The sequence below is a fragment of the Mya arenaria genome, chromosome 11 (assembly GCF_026914265.1).
Source record: "Mya arenaria isolate MELC-2E11 chromosome 11, ASM2691426v1".
NCBI classification, from domain to species: domain Eukaryota; kingdom Metazoa; phylum Mollusca; class Bivalvia; order Myida; family Myidae; genus Mya; species Mya arenaria.
In genome coordinates this window covers 916,854-923,964 of record NC_069132.1, presented here as the reverse complement: position 1 = coordinate 923,964, position 7,111 = coordinate 916,854, and the positions used below count along the sequence as shown (strand labels likewise).

General features: G+C 34.4%; 1 long non-coding RNA gene across 1 annotated transcript; it reads right to left on the bottom strand.

The window, feature by feature from the left end:
* Positions 1 to 378: 378 nt before the first annotated feature.
* On the bottom strand, positions 379 to 2,184 carry LOC128207457 (uncharacterized). The gene is made up of 3 exons (XR_008256704.1): positions 2,078 to 2,184; positions 1,366 to 1,436; positions 379 to 701 (listed from the first exon to the last, which is right to left on the bottom strand). It is a non-coding gene; the product is annotated as an uncharacterized LOC128207457 (long non-coding RNA).
* Positions 2,185 to 7,111: the final 4,927 nt, after the last annotated feature.

Here is a 7,111-nt window from a genome sequence, read left to right as displayed (position 1 = left end):
AAACATTCCAACAGACTGAAAAATAAATCAACACAAATGGAAAAACTGTTTGCAAGTCAGCTAGTATCTTATTATGCCTTATCAGATTGCTATGCAAGCTGGAAGCTTACAAAATCACTCTTAAGTCTGTTGCCTAAGAAGAAACAAGTATGGACATCCTTTTCCTGAGGTCAAGATAAAGTATCTTGGAGGTCTTGAACTCACAACCTTGAATTTGGGGCTTATCCTCTAGACCACTTTCACCTTTTCACATTTTAAAGAGCCCAGTTTACAATATGGCATTTGCAAGGATGTGCCCTATTAACAGATTTTCTGAAGTCTTAAAAATTGAACTGAACAAAATAGTTCTCCTTTATTTGGTCTGCCGATGCCATCTATTTCTGTTTTTGTAGTTATCTTCCCTCCATAATATAGGAAAACCACTTAAAGCGTATATAAATCCTTTACCATTTTACCCTTTTAAAATATATGTTCGGATATATTTAATAATCACGGACCAACAGATGACTTTTATCTTCAACTTCACATCAGTATGTAAGTCATCAAATATTTGAGATGACAAGATGTTCCACTGAACGCTTTGTTTCCATCTTGCACTCATTTTTCCAAGGAAGGCGTTGCAGTTGTGTTAAGATGGTTGCCATGCATTGCAGGTCAATCCTCATATAATGGCATTTTTGATTACATTCGGATTCCAGTGCCTGAAATAGAAAATAGAAAATACAACAATAATAGGAATTATATTTTCAGATCAATTATTTTAAAAGCCTGTACAACAACAGAAAGTATTCACAAAACATCAAGTGCAACACCAATTTAAAGCTGCATCCTCACAGTTTTACTGTTCTGACACCTTTTTTATTTTTGTCTTTAAACGAGCCAATTGGCAATTATTGTGCAAATGTATGGAAACCAGTGATATTAAACTGCTGACATAATATCAGATCACAGTCTTTCATATACAAGTTTGAAAATTTGGTAAAAAATCCTCCAACTAGTCATATAAGGTCACACATAATAGAACAGATTTCAATTGTTTGGAAAATATTTTTTTGCTATTGCTTTAAGCCATATAATTAATTATATGTGTAAATTTAATTTAATTACTCCTTTGGGCTTTTAAAGAATGACCAAGAAGAACTGTCAATCTGTGAGAGAGCAGCTTTTAGCTCTGGACTACTGGTTAATTAAAAAATATGAAATGAAATTGTTATCATGTTTAAATTCATCTACAATGTTGATATTTTAATACTGTCAATCCTTGTTGGTTAATTGTACAAACATGCAGGTACTTTTGGGCTTAAACCAATAGGATACTTGACTGTTAAATTATTGTCCGAAATTCGAAAATAGCACAACCATTACCTCATCTGCCTTTTTTCATTAGAACAAGCCGGGAATCAGAGTCAGCTGCACCCCTGGTACCATACTCTTCTCTGAAAATGACAATAAGATTAAAATTTAAATGTCTGCATTTCATTGGCACAGTAAAAATGTCAGCATTTTTCAATGTTTCTGCATCACCACCACTGGTGGATATCAAAGAATTTAGTCTTGAAAGAAATGTGTGCTGGTTTATGCGTTCTAACTCATTTTGTTAAACCAATAGAATGAAGATCTAATTTATTTAGAGAACTATATTAGTGAACAGGGCCGAGGTATTCAATTGTGCCATTACATTAAGTTGTTCGCTACCAACACTCAGGGACATATAAACCATACATCCTTGGTTAAAAGAATGTAAATTTTAATTAAAAAAAAATAAAGTTAATGATATGAAATGTATGAGATAAATACACTGAGAAAGAAAGTCTAACCTATTATCGATCTAAGTAAATTCAGATTCAGACTTATTTGTTATTAAAAAAAATAATAGAGTATTTGTTTTCTTAATTTTTGCCACTGATCACTGGAGCTTCAAAATTGTTATTTACTAAATTAGAATCTGTCAAATGAAAGAAGACTTTACCCCACCCACTAAGAATTAATGACATTTCCAATTAGTTTCTCATAAGGGCTCTTTTAAAACTATTTTTATATTTTATTAAAATACAATACGTATAAAAATAACACTTACACACAAATAAGTGGTAAAAGTTCGCTCCTCATTCTGTCTTTAGGCTAACATATCTCTTGGTTGTTTGAACATCTTCTTGGTCGGCCATGATGGACTATTTTCTTACGACCCGTATTATATCCGAGGCCATATCTTGATACTAGCCGAGGAGTTCCGATTGTGTCAGGACAGGCAAATAAGGCAATTTTTAAAATTAAGAAATACCCTCAAAGCTTTGTCAACATATACACTGAACATGTTTTGGATTTATTTGATAAATTAGTTAAGCCTATTTTATTTTATGGATGTGAAGTTTAGGTGGTTCCCGTGCAAAAAAATGTAGAAATAATACATAATATGTTTTGTAAGATTTCACTTGGTATTAAAACTTCTAGTTATTTAGAACTAGACAGGAATGATTTTTACTCGGTGAGATTAACAGCTATTTTAAAATATTGGTTTAAGATAGTTCACTGGAATGAACGGAAATACATAAATATTATATATAAAACAGTCTTACTTGAAATTGAAAATAACCCTGGAAATAACAACTGGGCGGTTATTGTGAAAAATATGTTATGCAATTTCGGTTTTCGAGACGTATAAATACCACAGGGTGTTGGTAACAAAAATATATTTCTTAGTAAATTTAAGTGTCGAGTAAAAGATACTGTTATTCAAAATTGGTACAGCAGATTAGAAAACTCAACTAGAGCAGCTTTTTATAAAGTATTTGCAATATAGAATGCAAATATTTGAATGCAATCATATCTTAACCAAGTCATCATTCAGAAGTATAGAATAGCACTAACAACGTTACGTTTGTCTTCACACCGGCTCGGTATCGAGACTGGTCAATGGAGAAACGTACGAAGAGAAGAACGGTTATGCGCTACATGTAATAAGTTAGAAGACGAATACCATTTGTTATTTGAATGCAAATTGTATAATGATAGACGAGGTAATATATCAAGATATACTATAGAGAAAGACCAAGTATGTTTAAAACTATTCAGTTGTTAAATTCGCATAATGCAAATGTTGTGAAGAAATTAGCTGTTCATTTATTTATCTTTAATGCATTTGAGATAAGAAAGATACATTCCCAAATCCAGGCTTATTAAGGGAGACCTAAATTGCTTTCATGCTGGTCGACCAAAATATATAGCCAGTTTCATAAACATATTTATTCATTTTTAAGTTTATACACATTATATTATTATCAGATTGGTATAGTGAATTAAGACAATTAAAGTTGTTGTCCTGTGATATGTGTATTTGTTTAATCATTTATTTTCTCGCCGAAGATTTTACTTACGAACACATATTTCATAATTTTGATTATGGGCCTTTTGCTCTAAATCAAATATGTATGTACAAGCGTAAGTTATACCAATTACAGACATGCAAGAGAGAAGGTTTTCATAGTTGATATACTTAAAACATTATATTGAATCATACAAATACACATTATTGTATAGATAAACCTATAAATAAATTACTCCGCCATACATGTATATATAAACCATTGTTTTACATTAATTTGATAGGGTCATATTGGCCTATTTTAAATATGTAGAGTGTTGTATATTTCTTTTGAATAAACTTTCTTCTTCTTCATACCGAAATTATTTCAATGCCCAGAAGGGTGAATTCATATAAACTGATCGTTATAGTTTTTTTGTACTAGTAATTTTAATAATTTTCTAATGACACTGTTGCTTTGCATCATATTTCGGAAAATGATATTTACCATGCGTAATCTGCATCACTTTCGTGTTCCAACTTCATAAGTTTAAATAGTGTATATATTTTTCGCTAATGTGTATTCTTCTTGTAACAAAGATTAGAGTTAACACAATAAAAAAACTACAACAAAGTCAATGCCATGTATTGTTTGTATCATCTGTCGTCATTAAAAGACAAAGAGAGCTTTGGTCTTCTTCCTACTACTCCCAATCCCAGTGACAGACGAATATCCCTTACTGTCACCGCCGTCAATCTCGCAGCGAACGGCTACGCACGCGGGGTCGGCGATGCAGAGGCGCGCGCCATGGAGACACGTGGATTCCCTCTTCCTCCAGAGCTCTACGCCGCTCACATCACGGCCGCGCGCCTCCTGGTTCTCCCACATCTGAGGATCTGAAACACGCCACCTTACACGTACCGATTCTTACAAATACATGCACTTGACCTCATTACACTTCAAGCTGTATACACATATGTCTGCACACTCTTCGAAGAGAATAGACATTTAAAACAGTACAAATATTTTAGAACTGCACAGAGCCATTAGGCCAGTACAGACGTAATAGAACAGAACACAACATTTAAAGAATTAAACTTAACATAGTTTCTCGCGATTATAAACATATTTATTAGAATAAAACACATATTAACATATCTGTGTGTTGAATTATTTTCCACTAATGTTTAACATTGTTATACGAATTAACGACATTTAACAAAAATGACACCCGACGTTTGAACACATATTTTGTTGGGGACCTAAGATGAACAACGCAAGGCTAATGACGTATGCTATATATCAATGTAAATTTTAGATAGATCTTTATTAAAAACAAAACAATGCAAACAACCATTAACTATGTTTCCAGCGGAAGTGATGGACTCCGGTATGCCAGTGGTGGTAGCAGCCCCAGGAGGTACAGACGTAGACCCGACGTAACCTGGTGTAAGGGATACTTGAGAGACTTGATATAGCGTTTCAACCATGGACCGGGCATCAGCCTCGCGAGCATACAACAGGCAGCGGCCGCTTTGCATCTGTGGGACGGGAGTATCAGTCGTTTCGACGTTGAAAACAATGCTGGAGACGAAGGAGGAGGCATAATACATCTGCGCCACGGTAAACTCTCCGGTCAGGCCCTCCACTAGAACCGTATCAGACTGGTCATCCTGAAAACAGTCGGACAATCAAATACCAAGTAGAAATGTGTAATTGTAACATTGTGACACAAGTTGATAGTCGTGGGTTGAAAATGATCACCATTGAATGGTTCTTTTAACGACTGTTTTTCGTCATTAAAACTGCACCACATTCGAAATTATTTATTTGAGAGTCTTTACATCACAGGTTTGTTAAGGGAAGACCTACAGATATACCTACATATTAAATTGTTCATGTAATACAAAATTAATAAATTAAACAGATAGTTGCCAAATTGGGTGATCAGGAAAGTATGGTACTAATATAAATACGTGCACTCTAGCTTCCACAAACGAAGCTAACTAAACCGAAGATAATGTGCAACAAGTATCAAACTATTTCCTAAAGTATTACATTCGTAATTTTCAGAGATTGGGGCCCCGTTTCAATACAGGTTTTTGGTCGTAAACAAAACGGTGCCGGGGACTTCTCACGTACACCCGTACGGTTACGGGCAGAATCTGTGCAAATGGGCTGGTATTCAATTTTGGTCTTAATTGAACATAAGAACGATGTAGCTTATCGGATTACTTGCTATTAATAAATGTCTAATACAGTGAATGAAGTCAGTGAAGTATGACCATTTTCAATACCTCAACTTCCATTTCTTAAATGATCTGCCTTTCGACAATTGCGTTCATCAATCGATGAACGTAACCATCTTCGGATATGTTCGGATCGCAATTCATCGCATAACAATATACATGAAAACTATTGATCTTGTTATTGTTTGTGTTGTGTCAGCAGGTCCCGTAAAATATAAATTAACATTTTAGAAAGTGTTAATTTATTATATTTTAAATGTATTGTTGCCATAAGGGTTTCAATCTTACGCACAGAAGTCATTTCAAGTGGTTGATCTTTTCCCGTGTTATTGTGACGTCATTTGAAAAAATGTTTCCGGTTACAGTCGGGTCGTTCTATTTACAGAATTGGTAAGAAAGGATTACTGAAAGATTTTCTTAACTGAAATTAATATTTTTTTTAAACAATTCTTGAATGAAATAATGAACTATTGGTGTAAATATAAGTAATGAATTGCGGAGTTGTTGTCATTATCGGGGATATGAACGCATTGGGCTGGTAAAAGTACGCACGGAGTCCTTCGGACTCCATACACTTTGACCAGCCCAATTGCGTTCATACCCCGATAATGACATCAACCCCGCAATTCATCCCTTAAATAAAATTTGCCTAAACTGATAAGAAAGTTCTTATTATGGAAGTATATATTTTGGCAACTCAGACATATTAATTCGAAGCGACCGAACGATACGTGCTCGGAAAAGATAACACGACAATCTTTACGATAATTTTATTTGACGTTGTTCATGCCAAACACGTGTGTTCGCCTGTAAGTTTACTAGTGTAAGTCTTACGTTCTTTATTGAGACGTGGCCGAGAGAACGCGCTATTCTGAAGTTGATGTAATGGTGGCTTGCATAAGTTAAAAACTATATTAAGAAAGGTAAAAAATTCTAGTACGTATGTATCGATAGACTTTCAGTATGTTACGTGACTGATTTTGAAAACAATTTACACGTGCTTTAAATGACAAATGGTGCAGAGTTGTTTTCATATTGTGCAGTAATTGTTTTCGTATGTGACTAGGAACGCTAATTTGGCAGAGGGCTAACGTAATTTAGAAATAAAAAAGCGGGAATATAACTGCATAACAAATTTCTACTCATGTCCATCTATATAATGTAACTATCATGATTGCGAGTGTTTCAGAAGTTCTAAACGATTACAACAATTTACATATTTTCCCCCGATATAAATTGTTGATGTTTTAAATTGTTTTAGGAATTATGGTATTGTAAGACCATGTTTACAACACACACTGTGTGAATGCGACTTAAAAATTGTACATCGGCAACAAAAGAAAATGTTCGGTTTTGGTTTATAAAAAAAGGAAACTAAACTTGTTCCAAAACTTACACTGTACGAGCCGACATCAGTATCCATCCCGTAGTTGATGATGACGTACGCCTCATTACGACCGTACTTCAGGCCCGGGAAACTGAAGTCGCACCGTGCTTGTAAACTGTACCTTCCAGGGACCGCATTCACATTGGCGATCGATATAGACGCGTTAGATATCA